The following is a 12,569-nucleotide window of genomic DNA, read 5'->3' as shown; positions in this document are numbered from 1 at the left end:
ATAACATGCAAGAGGTAATTTAGAAGCAGTACATTCTAAGAAAATCCAAAGCCAGTGGCGGCGATTTTGTTCCAAAACTTGTAGAGGGGGACAGGACATCGCTTGTTCGATAAGGTTTAGCATAGTGTGGAGACAAAAGTGGGAAAGGGGGTGGGTGGGGGCTTTGCCGCCCTTAATCGCCGCTACTGCACCGAGGAAACTTGACCAAATATCTCTTGCATTTTCAACTCAATGACAGCGTGCGGCGAGAAATGTGATCTACCGTACTTCCAACGAATAAACCTGACGGAATCAACTCTTCTTGCCATGGCGTTAGGCTTTCGTAGTTTATTTGACAACGGACAGAGAAACGGCGTTACTCTGGGAGTTCTTTGTGCTAAAACCTCTGCACCGGAAGCCAATAAACAAATTAGCAATGAGCAGTGGCGGCGATTGGGTTCCATAACCGGGAAGGGGGGGGAAGGTGCCAAAACCAAAACTGGGGGGGGGGGGGCAAAAACAGTATATTCCCCTTTGTAGGTAAGGTTTGCAATAGTGCGGGGACAAATTTGGGGGCCCCTCGCTCCGCCTAATCGCGGCCACTGACAAAATAACTTCAGACGCAAAGTATGGTACAATTGTTTTATAGGTAAATTAACAGTTTTTCCGAATGATGTTCAGTGGTGTTCGTTCCATAGGTACGAAATGGTTTAATAAGTTTTCAATTCCATTGTTTTTTTTGCGGGGATAAAAACATCCATGGCAGGGATTATTTGTTTTCTTCTGCCGGGGATTAAATTTTCTTGTGGGGGAAAAAACCTGGCATCCCCCCGTTAATACGCACACTGCTTATTACACTGTGGAATGTAATACAGTTTAAAGTGGGATCCGAACTCTATGCACCTCCAGCGAGTATAGAATCCGGAATCCCTTGATTGCAAGGCGACAACGTTAGCTCCAGGCCATCAGGAAAGTCTGTTTTGAAAGTATTGAAAGTCAACCTTTCTTCCGGTGGTAGTACAGTCAACGGCAAAGATGATGTTAGGCAAATTGTACACAGCTATTTTCATTACTTTTTATTCTAGTACATCATGTGTTGTTTTATGGAATTAAACTATATTGGTTCGATGCTTATTGACGTCATTATTTCAATTCATTATCATCACATTGTGTAATACAGATTGAATGAAAATAATGATGGACAATTTGGCCTACTGTTTCTTTTGCCGTTGGGTGTACATGCACCCCATAACTGCGGTCTTGCAGGCCAACGAGAGACTGACATCTGAACCACAGTCAGTATAGTCATATGAAATCTTGTAACTATTCAAGACAGTGGCGGGGATTGGCTGCCAAAACTGGGGGGACTAGGGCATTTTACTTTCTCTTGGTAGACAAGGGGGTCCAAATATTGGAGAGGGGCAACTTCTCCCCTTTGCCACCTTAATCGCAGCGACTGATTTAAGAGTAATGTACAGAAAAGTACGTATAAACTTACAATTAGAAATTCAACATCTTTCACTGATCAGAAATAACGCTAATTACACTAAAATATATGAGCATAAGCAATCCTTTCACTTCAAATTCATCCAATCACAACATCCTCAACGTCGCGATTAACCCTAAGAGGTAGAAAAGCAATGCAAAACAAGCAAGATACAGAGACCTTTAACCCTTTCTTAATTCATCTTCGTAATTGGCCTAGATATCTTCCAAAATCTCTAGTAACAAACTACAAATTTTGGGGAATATAATCCTGAAGTACTGGCCACACTGCTCTTATGGCTGAAATATGTCACTACACGTTAATACCATTCGTCCACGTAATTAGGCAAGACTTCAGTAACTCACCACATGAAAAGATGGCAAAATTATCCTTGTTACAGCCTCATGGGTTCGTAGAGCGCTCTGAAATCACTGCAAACAAGCTTAAAAGGGCGTAATACACCGCTTCCTGGGGGAACAGGGAACAAAGCACGGAATCACCCGATTCTGATGAAAACTGACGTTGCTTTTTTTCATTTTAGATTTTCCTCCTCTTCCCAATTGTCGTTTTCCAGCAGAGTTGGCGGAGGTTGGGGAGGGGGAGGGGAGCAAAGGGGACGAACCTCGTGCTTCACGACTCTATTGCCACTGTTCCAATGCTCTTCATTATGGCAATATGATGCTGCTCTCAAAGCAACAAGAGCAATGTTTTTGAAACGATGAGACGCTACAAATAAAAGAAGCAGAGTTTAGCTATGTCACCAGACGCTCTTCTTCAATAGCTTTGTAATCAAAGAGTCCTGGGTTCGATTCCTCGTAGAGAGTGGCGGAGTGGTTAGAATAGCGCGTTACGATTCCAGCAGTTCCGGGTTCGAATCCCGGCGTGGCCATGGGTGTTCTTTCTGGGTCCCTACAGCAAGTTCATCATATCATCCTCATCGTCGCGATTAATCAAAAGTGGCCAAATCAATCAATCAATTAAACTGTAGGTCCAGTCCCGATTAGCCTTCCTATGCATAACGTGGACTTTAAGAGAACAAACTCAGCAGGTAGGATGGAGTATGGCATTAACCCCACGTTAATTGGACTACAGGGACAGAAATTTGTTTACGCGGTCGTATGTGGTGCAATCCTTCCTTTTTATACACGAAAGAAGAAAAAATCCTCTCCAAAACTCGAGATCCGGTTCCGTACGAGTGTTACGCCAACTTGCCTTGGATAATTCTACGCGCACTGCTGCACATAACGTAAATACAGAATCTTCCCAGCGTAAGCGGTCGCGTTGCCTTGATCTGTTGTTGTAAATTAATTGTATATCCTGCGCCACACGTTCCGTGTTGAGCACGGTTTGCTCGGAAACTCGTGATACTGCAAAATGCACATTCCCTTAGCAGACTTTACGACCGAGATATATACTTAAAATCAGCTTCTGAGTGCCCCAACAGATGGCAGCGTTAGTGTGGGTGCACGCGCTGATTAAGACGATAGTGGCCATTCTTCATGTGCATCCTCAGGATGGTCGTTTACAATGTCCGGTTACAGTGAGTTGATCCCAGACACTTCTCGTCCTTCCTTATTTCTTGAAGATAGAATCTTTATTGTTTTCTTTAGCTAATCTCTCACACCGAGTTGTTGCTGGATGTTTACCATTAAGCACAGGCCAAGTAGAACAGAGTGCCTTACTGTGTCTTTCAACCTGGGACTTGGAAATTGGGAGATTTAGTGTGGAAAAGGTGAGTTCGCAGTGTGTGTTCAGGTAGGTAGGTAACTACTCAACAGCCTGTTGATTATCTGGCGGCTTTTCGTTGTTTGAGGGGTGGTCAGGTCAAACTCAGTGATTCCCATCGCCTCTAGTTATCTGACCTTCAAGACTAGAGCTTTCTACTTCTTTTCAAGTAACTCTGAAATAGGGTTCACGAAGCTGCCCTTATACCGAAATATTTGAAGCTCCTTCCACAGACAGAAATGCACCAAGCATTCGGCTACGCGGGAGCTCAACTACAGATAAAATCGCGAATAAAATTGTGCATAAATAGCAAAAATGACTACGTTCATGAATCGCAAAAAAAATTAACGTACAGGCATAGGCGTTACTTGGCAGGGAGTAAGAGGGGCACTTGCCCCCCCCCCAATTTTTAGGTTTGTTAATTAAAATTTACAAGTTAGGGGACGTGAGGAGCAAAGTAATAAAGAGTAATTTGTGATTTCGCAAACGTCACAGTTATTTGGCAAATAATCCTGAATGTTGATTTTATTGGATGGAAAAAATTTCGGATTCTACCTCCTCAAAATTACGCCCTAAGTCTGATTCTGTCCCCTCAAAATTAAACCCAAGTTTAATTCTGTCCCCTTAAAATTAGGCTGTTTGATTCTACCCCTCAAAATTAGGCTCAAGTTTAATTCTGCTCCCTCAAAATTAGGTCCCATGTTACGCCCATGCGTACAGGGTCAACGAAGTTAGTAATAACGTCTGTTTTGTGCAGCGTATATTGATACACTTGTAGTTGGATTGTATCTTCTGCAAATATGGTGTATAAAGAAATAAGCTGCCGGAGTACTAATTGAGGTGAGAACAATCAGGTTTATCAGAGAATAAGTTAATAATAATAATTTCGATTTCTTTTTCTAATTAGTCAATCAATTTCCCATCTGATTTCCATACTTTTATTTCTTAAGCTTGTTAATTTTTAGCAATGCAACAGCATCCTCGATGGCGTTGACGTCTTGTAATCAAGGGGTCACGGGTTCGATAGTCGCTGAAGGCACATTACATTGCACAGTGGTTCGGATCCCACTTTAAACTGTAAGTCCAGCCCGATTAGCCTTTCTGTGAATATAGTTAACTTAAAACAACAATTCAATCAATCAAACCCATTTTAAACTGAAGGTCCAGTCCCGATTAACCTATCTGAGCAGAAAGGCGACTTCAACAACTCAAATTCAACAATGCGGCCCGAACATTGATGTGCATGAAGCACATTTTGTCGTTTTGTTAGCAATAACTCATTCTGTAAGGAAGCTTTCAGACCAAAACAACACGCGACAGGAGACTAGCGAAACTGGCAAAAATGAAACCTTCACTGCACATGCAGACCGAGGCGACACGATGCAATGAGAAAGCGGCCCAGTCCGAGTGAAACTTACAGCTCGTCGTCACTTCGGTACGATTGCATTCATTTTTGATGAAAATGGGACGTGTTGCTTCAGTCTGAAAGCTCCCTTACATAAACCATTGCAGGAATAACTTCATTTTCGTGATCGTAGGCACTAAGAAAACTAAATAGCAATCATCTACGTCAGCTCCTTGACCGGACAAAAAACGAATGAAACTGGGCAACAACAGTATACACTGAACACATCGAATGCTGGTTTCATTTTGCGTCAGTCACATAGGAGATATTTTGACCTCAACCGGGGATTTCTGCACTACCAGAACGGGATTTCCACCGTCAGGATACGGCAACACTGCCGTGGATCTAGACCGCAACATATCGCTCGCAAGAACATTTTTATCAGATGAACGTGCACTTAAGAGTCCAACGATTATCTTTTGCAAACTGCGTTCGTCTTGAAATGTCTTAAATCAAATTCACTGAAGAACATGCCCAAGTGTGGACCATACTCGCCAAAAGGCTGGAGGGGAGATTTTTTTTTTTTCGCGAATGAGTTTTCCGTTTCTGCAAGACTGAGCTACTCAAGCCGTGCTCCGTAACAAGATATAATCAGACGGAAGGCGTTCAGCATGAAACAGAAATTGCTACTGCAAGTACACCGTTTTCATTTCACGACACGTGATTCCGAGCACTAAAATAATGCGTAAAGGAATAACACCGAACAGTAGTTGTGCTAGAAAATTGAGGTAGATGCACTGTACGAATTAAGCTTTCTGTTTTGGATGGGATGTGTACCGATTGGCGTACTTGTGATTCATTTTCGGAAGGTACGGTTTCTTTGGAGCATGCAAATTTGTATATGGCACAAGTTAAAAAAGGTAAAATGCTCCCCTGTGCTTTGCACCACGCCATGAAAGTTTGTGGGTGTGTGTGGGGCCCCACACTTTCTTGATCACGGCCGAAGGTAAAGGTGATGTGATCAGCACCACGCCCCTAGCCGCCTTTACCCCCCAGAGTTTCCTCCAATATGGTACAAGTAGTACACCCCTCCAGGTGCTCTTGGCCGTCTGGAAGAAAAATGCAAGAAATATATGAAAAGTAATTCCATCTTGAGTATCATTTTGTCTTGCTACCCTTAGATTCTTCTAGCCTTGCTTTTCTTACCTTCATTCTTTGCACCCCCCGCCAGGGACGGCGCCAGGGGTGGGCACGGGTGGGCAAGCGCCCACCCAAAAATTCCTGTGCCCACCCGATTGCCCACCCAATCAAATTCAATAAGTACATATACTTGGAGATATATGAATAATTCGATAAATAAGTATATTCTTTTGTGCATAACCTATATATTTTACTTGTGAATATTATCTACGCTAGAAATATTCACATATTATCAACCCACAAAAAGCCAATTTTGTCATTAGAAAGTGAAAGTAAATACTAGAGCTATTGAAACAAAAACTGTGATCAAATGAATACTTCCATGATTAAAAGCAGTTAGTAGGCTTAGGAGGCTCAAAATTATGCAGGGTATGATCAAGATTATATCAGAATTTAGGTCGAACTTGAGGACTGCAGCTCCGGGCCTCCACATACGTATATAAATCCCGGCCTGGGTATGGTTAAAATAATCTATAAATAAACAAATAAAATCATCATCTTAGCGTTACTTCCACCGGCAACACAATACATTGTTTTGACTTTTTAATTATTATTATTAGAATAATTTAATCAAGAAGACTTAGATGGGCAGCCCATGTGACACGAATGGCAGAGGAAAAAAATAGTTTACAGGATTCTTGTTGGGAAACCTCATGGTAAGAGACCAGTAGGAAGGCCAAGACGACGATGGAGGGATAACGTTGAGATGCACCTAAAAGAAATCGGCAAGGATCGAAAAGATTGGATTGATCTTGCCCCGAATAGGGACAGATGGAAGGCTTCTGTTGCTGAAGCCATAAACCTAGAGAGTATAACATAGTTTTAATTAGCTCTGCATTAAAATTCCAGAAGTGTCCCTTTTTTTATTTCATTACAAGTTTTATATACTTCTTATCTTCAAATATCAATATGGTATGCGAAATATCAACTTTATATTCATTTTACTAATAAGAAGGAATCACAATAATCACTACAATACTGCAGTGAATAAATTTTAATAAACCAGTTATGTATGGAAAAAGCTACAGAATTATTCAATTGCTAATGAGTGGCTTATCCTATTTAGAAATCCTCGTTCCATACATAAATTTTGCCACATGAATCGGCCGAAAATGTCAACAGAATCTGTAGATGCAGCTGAAGTAAAGAAAAAAAGTTATGTCACGAAGTATCCAGAAGACGATTTTATTAGTTTGTTTTTAAATCCACTTTTATGCTCAGATAGGCTAATCGGGACTAAACCTACAGTTTAACGTGGAACCAGTGTGCATTGTGCTTCCACCAGAGGAGGGGGAGTCGAACATAGGACGTCTTCATTATAATGCGACAGAGTTATGCCTTTGGGGAGAAATATATAGAAAGAACTCGCACCAAACGTGGCATTTTATCACCACAGAAGGTGCGTCCATTTTAGGAGGGTGATTGCCTGGGGCAAATATTTAAGACTTTGAGAAAACAACATCATTGTTCACGGAATTAGCTGCCTTGGAACAGTAAGTTGTGGTTGATTTGTTATATTTAACCTTTAAACAACCGAGCCGGTTTTTGAAAGTAACCCCTCTCTCGCCGCGGCCTTTGCACGCGATTTTTAAATTTTTACACTTATTTCGGAAAAACGTTATATCTCGGATACTATTTGAGCAATCTACTTCGGATAACTTTTGTTTGAAAGCAAGAACATCAGAGCACGCGACCGTGTACAATTCAGAAAGCCCAAGTGAGAAAAACGGGGTTGAGAGGGGCCAAGTCCGAAAATTTCAATGAAAAAAAATCTGGAAAAAGGGCGTAAACATTTGCATTGTTTTCAAAGAGTAGACCTTTTGCAACAAAGCGAAACTTGTTTCAAGTTCTAGTTCTCATACAAGCTGAAATATGAAGCAATATGTACAATTTGCATTTTGGCTAAAAATAGCTAATTTGCATACTAGAGATAGGGGAAGGGGGGTGGGTTTTCTTCCACATGACATTTCAATGTCTTGTCTCAACATCTGTCAGCGTTTACAACCTCACATACAAGTATGAAGGTCCTAAAAGCACGTGAATGTTTAAATCCGCACCATGGGTCATATATGACCCATTGACTGTTTAAAGGTTGTCATTTTTCTGCTAATTTTGATAATGGCGACGATAAGGTTCAATGGTGATTAGATTAAAGTTACGAAGGGGCGAAATCAAACACAAGCTGACACTCAAAATACAAACCCTCATAAATTATTACTTTGACAGTAGTTCCAAGCACCAGGAACTCGTTGCCTGAAAAATCAAGTTTCCAGGGTGTACTGCACAGGATAGAGGTTGACATTCTAGTGTGTTCGAAATGGTCACGCCATGCAGCCCAAGTCATTATGAAAAATAGATGAATTATTACTGGCACGGTGATCAACTTCGATGAATTCCTTGTGTCCTAAATCATTTTGTTACCTCAAAAAATATGTTCATGTAACCAACCATACGTGTATTGCTTCTCCCGCATTAGTAACATGACAGTTCAGAAAATGAATAACAACTTAGCTAATAATATCTTCAATTCTGAACAGATTTTTCGATCTTACTTGTTTGTGAGTGATATTCTGTCAAAATAGCCTTTCATTAGCCTAGGAATACTTCATGGACAATGAACAAAGAATTTGATTTCCGTGTGTGTTTTAAATCATTCCTAATAAGACGTTCATTTTAATCCAAACATTCAGTGGCGGCGATTAGGAGAACCGGGAAGTGGAAGATGCGGTTCCCTCGCCAAATTTTGCCACTCTTTGCCCCTGCACTATGGCCTTTTTATGCTAAGCCTTTTCTACCAAGAAAACGTATATTGTCCTTGCCCCTCAAATGTTGGCACCCAATCGCCGCTACTACAAACATTCAGATAGATTTCTCAGTTGTACAAACCTTGTAAGCTAAGAAAAGTGACCCATAAGGAGTAAGAATACTCTTTAAGTTAAAAACTCATACGATGAAAATACTATGCTCAGGAACATGCATTTAAATTACGAGAAACTGCACGATTGTCTACCATCGCACTTTCTATCATTGTCGCCGAATACATAAAATCAAGTATGTGCCTTGTATTTGCAACACAAGCTTAAATCTAATTCAAATTTATTTCACTGTATTAACATGCATACATTAGAATGTATGGCTGGGGTATGGCTGCGCATATGTAAACACTTCCTTGTGTCCATCAGAGACGAAACGAAAGGAAATGGAACAAGATGCGAGAATAGATTAGAAAAGAATAAAGAGGAAAACAAGGATTGGAAAAAGAAGTAAGAGGAAAATCGGGAGTGTAAGAGAGAGGGGGATACATACGTACACATACATGGTCTTACATTTATACTGCCCACCCTAATCTATCAATAAGGAGCTTCTGCCCACCCGGTCGAACATTTCTGACGCCGTCCCTGCCCCCCGCCCTAGAATTTGTTTCCGTCCAAGGTTGTGGGGGCAATGCCCCCCCCCCCCCCGCAATGTGGTTGCGTCACTGATGAAAACTCAAGTGGAAAACAGCCTGCTGGAAAGAGATGAACTCTCTGTTGTCTCGGCTTGGTGACGTTGGCCAATTCAGAATAGTATCCTTCTTGAATGACTGAACCATCAATGGACGCGGTGATTTTTCAATTGTCTTTGTTACATAAATAAGAAATGGTATAACACTGTATACTGTGGTATCAATCTCATTTTCTTTGAGGGGGTTGGTGGATGAAACATCCCTGCCAGGGATAAAAATAATTTTGTTTTGCCTGAGATAATTTTTTGTGGGGGAAATCCCGGCCATCCCCCCCTTTTCCTTTAATTCACGCACTAGGTATAAGGAAGTCGACGACAATTCTCTGACTTTAGTAAGTTGATACAGAATAGGGTAATACGAGCAATCACGTGTTTCCGGAAACATGGGTGTGGGGGGGGGGGGTGCAACTGCTTTCCTGTGGTGCTATGGCCCACCCTGGCACTCTACTGACACCGAAACTGCACTGTTAGAAGTTAAAGTAAAATCCACCGTTGGAATTGAAACAGCCTGCCTGTTAATTTCCAGAAACGGGACGCTACTGTTTTTAGTTTAATATTTGAATATTTGAATATTATATCAGGCATTACGGTAGATATTGATTATAAATTACAGTTGCTTGCACCGTAAATGTACGTATTTTGTTTCAGTACTCAATTTCTCTTTTCTGCCTTTCCCAGTCTCATTTTTTCTTCCTCTCTTTCTCTCTGATTCGCTTTCCCTACCTCTCTCTTTCATTCTCGTTCCATTTCCTTATCCATTTCTTTCTGACCCCCTTTCATTGTCTCTTTCTTTCTACTTTCCATTCCCTAATCTCTTTCATTTTGTTTCCTTTCTCTTTCTTTTCTTTCTGCTTTTCTTTGTCCTGTGTCTTTCTTTTTTCTGCTTCTCTTTTCCCTATCTTTTTCTTTTTTATTTTCATTCTGCTTCTTTTTTCCCTATCTCTTTCTTTTTTCATTCTGCTTCTCTTTTCCCTATCTCTTTCTTTTTCTTTTCTTTCTGCTTTTCTTTTCCCTATCTCTTTCTTTTCTGCTTCTTTTTTTGCCTATCTATTCTTTTTCTGCTTCTCTTTTCCCTATCTCTTTCTTTTCTTTCTGCTTCTCTTTTGCCTATTTCTTTCTTTCTCTTTTCTTTCTGCTACTCTTCTCCCTATCTCTTTCATTTTCTTTTCTTTCTGCTACTTTTTCCCTATCTCTTTATTTTTTTTTTCATTCTGCTTCTCTTTTCCCTATCTCTTTCTTTTTCTTTTCTTTCTCCTTCTCTTTTCCCTATCTCTTTCTTTTTCTTTTCTTTCTGCTACTTTTTTCCCTATCTCATTATTTTTTGATTTTCATTCTGCTTCTCTTTTCCCTATCTCTTTCTTTTTCTCTTTTCATTCTGCTTCTCTTTTCCCTATCTCTTTCTTTTTCTTTTCTTTCTGCTTCTTTTTTCCCTACCTCTTTCTTTTTTTTCATTCTGCTTCTCTCTTCCCTATCTTTTTATTTTCTTTCTTCTACTCTTTGCCCTGTCTTTCTTTTTCTTTTGTTTCTGCTTCTCTTTTCCCTATCTCTTTCTTTTTCATTCTGCTTCTCTCTTCCCTATCTTTTTCTTTTCTTTCTGCTACTATTTCCCTGTCTTTCGTTTTATTTTCTTTCTGCTTCCTTTTTTCGCTTTCCTTTTCTTATATCTTTCCTTATGCTTCCCTTTCCCAGTCTCTTTCCTTTCTTTCTTTCTTCTCCCATGCGCTATCTCAGTATCTATTTCCTTCTTACTCTGTTCTACATCTATTTTCTTCTCTCTCCCTTCCTTTCTCCTCAGCGTATTCATGTGTTTGTGCATGCGTGTGATTCTTGTTCTACTGTTTGAATAATACTGAAAATTTCTCATGCAGGCATTTCGGGAAAGCAGAAGGGTGGGCCACGACCCTAGAGAAGGTCTTCTCTTCTTGCCATAATACACGGAGACTTGCAGATGTCGCTCCAATCGTTGGTCGACCGTACCGATGCAGGAGGGATGCACTTGAAGTATTAAACAGGTAATGTTCAAATATGTTGATTCCTTTTGATTTGATAACGACTGTCTTCAATGTCGGATTATACGAGGGCTGCTGGAAAAGTTTCTGGGAATGGCTTTATTGTTTTTCGAAGTATTCACCCTTACGATCCATACACTTTTGCATGCGCTCAAACCAATTTTGAAAGCATTTTTTCCACTCTGAAGTTGATACCTCAGAAAGCTGTTCGGAATGCGTCAACAGCTGCTTCAGGCGACACAAATCGTTCACCACGCACCTTATTTTTCATGCGTGGGAACAAAAAGAAGTCACTAGGTGATAAATCAGGTGAGTACGGACAATGAGCAATTTATTAGACATTTTTACTGGACAAAAAAATCAACAGTTTGGTGTGGTGAGTGGAAACTGGCGTTGTCGTGGTCAAAAATAATGCGACGATTTGGGTTTGTTTTACGCAATTCATTGATGACCTCTGACAAACAAATTGTTGCATACCCCTCAGCATTTACAGTCCTTCGATCTTCTAAAGCTATTGTTTCCAAATGTCCGGTATAACCGAAGAAACAAGCAATCATTTGCTTGGCAGCACTCCTCGAACGAACAACTTTTGATGGTTTCGGCTCACTTTGAAACACCCAAACAGTGGATTGCTGTTTAGTTTCGGGTTCGTATGAATAGATCCAAGTTTCGTCCTGTGTAACGATGTAGTACACCAAATTTGACTTGCCTCGGTTGAATTTTTTGAGCATTTCTTTACACTAATTTACACGAGCCTGTTTTTGAGCTTCGGTCAAGTTGTGCGGGATCCAATGGCTTAAAAGTTTCCGTACGTTCAGATGACCATGCAAAATCGTATGTATTTGTTTCATGTCAATGTTCAAGGATGACTGAATCTCACGGTATGTCACATGCCGATCTCTCTCAATCATTTCACGCACAGCATCAACATTATGGCAACAACAGACGTGGATGGACGACCTTCACGAAATTCATCACTGAGAAATGTGCGACCACGTTGGAATTCGGAAAATCAATTGTACACAGTCCTATTGGATGGTGCTTCATCCCCAAAAGCCAAATGAAGTCGATCAATGCATTGTTTCGGTGTTAAACTATTTGAAATCATAAAAAATCATTGCCTGAAAGTGTTTACGAGTGAAGTGAAAGTGTTTACGAGTGAAGTGAAAGTGTTTACGAGAAATTTCCATTTCTCACACGAAACTACTTCTTGAAACTGCTGTGAAAAATAAACGAATACGCTTAAACAAACAATAAAAGATAATTTAAACATAAAAAAGGTCTATTCTTCAAATTTTTATAATAGCGAAACACTAGCGCC

At 40.4% G+C, this 12,569-nt stretch overlaps 1 protein-coding gene across 1 annotated transcript in view; it reads left to right on the top strand.

The window, feature by feature from the left end:
• Positions 1-11,217: 11,217 nt before the first annotated feature.
• The window catches only part of LOC145998708 (zinc finger protein castor homolog 1-like), a 347,264-nt gene continuing 345,912 nt past the window's right edge, over positions 11,218-12,569 (top strand). Inside the window, exon 1 of the mRNA XM_083135199.1 lies at positions 11,218-11,251. The gene's annotated coding sequence lies outside the window, so the exon portion shown is untranslated. The remainder of the gene's footprint in view (positions 11,252-12,569) is intronic.

The sequence above is a fragment of the Lepisma saccharinum genome, chromosome 14, assembly GCF_977018435.1.
Source record: "Lepisma saccharinum chromosome 14, izLepSacc3.1, whole genome shotgun sequence".
Classification (NCBI taxonomy): domain Eukaryota; kingdom Metazoa; phylum Arthropoda; class Insecta; order Zygentoma; family Lepismatidae; genus Lepisma; species Lepisma saccharinum.
This window is presented reverse-complemented; position numbering and strand designations above follow the sequence as displayed.